Here is a 331-nt window from a genome sequence, read left to right on the forward strand (position 1 = left end):
TGGTATGATCGCACCCGTCAAACTAATTATTTAAAATTCATATAATCCTAGTGCGACGTACTAGCGTCTTTCCGATCCAAATGCGAACCGGCGATCTGATCGAAACCCTTGGCTACGCGATGGGCAGGGCGCGATTTTCAAAAAATCCACTCCCGAGTGGTCCTTCTTGTCAATTCCTCTTGCAAGGCGGAAAAAACAAAACCGAGGGGTGCAACACGAGGACTTCCGAGGAGGTCACCCATCCTAGTACTACTCTCAACCAAGCACGGTTAACTGCGGAGTTCTAATGGGATCCGGTGCATTAGTGCTGGTATGATCGCGCCCATCAAAC

General features: G+C 49.2%; 1 non-coding gene across 1 annotated transcript; it reads right to left on the reverse strand.

Annotated features, from left to right (window-relative positions):
• Window positions 1-205: 205 nt before the first annotated feature.
• LOC118345266 lies at window positions 206-324 on the reverse strand. The gene has a single exon (XR_004798844.1). It is a non-coding gene; the product is annotated as a 5S ribosomal RNA (ribosomal RNA).
• Between the last annotated feature and the right edge of the window lie 7 nt (window positions 325-331).

This window comes from Juglans regia, unplaced genomic scaffold (genome assembly GCF_001411555.2).
Source record: "Juglans regia cultivar Chandler unplaced genomic scaffold, Walnut 2.0 Scaffold_19063, whole genome shotgun sequence".
NCBI classification, from domain to species: Eukaryota; Viridiplantae; Streptophyta; class Magnoliopsida; order Fagales; family Juglandaceae; genus Juglans; species Juglans regia.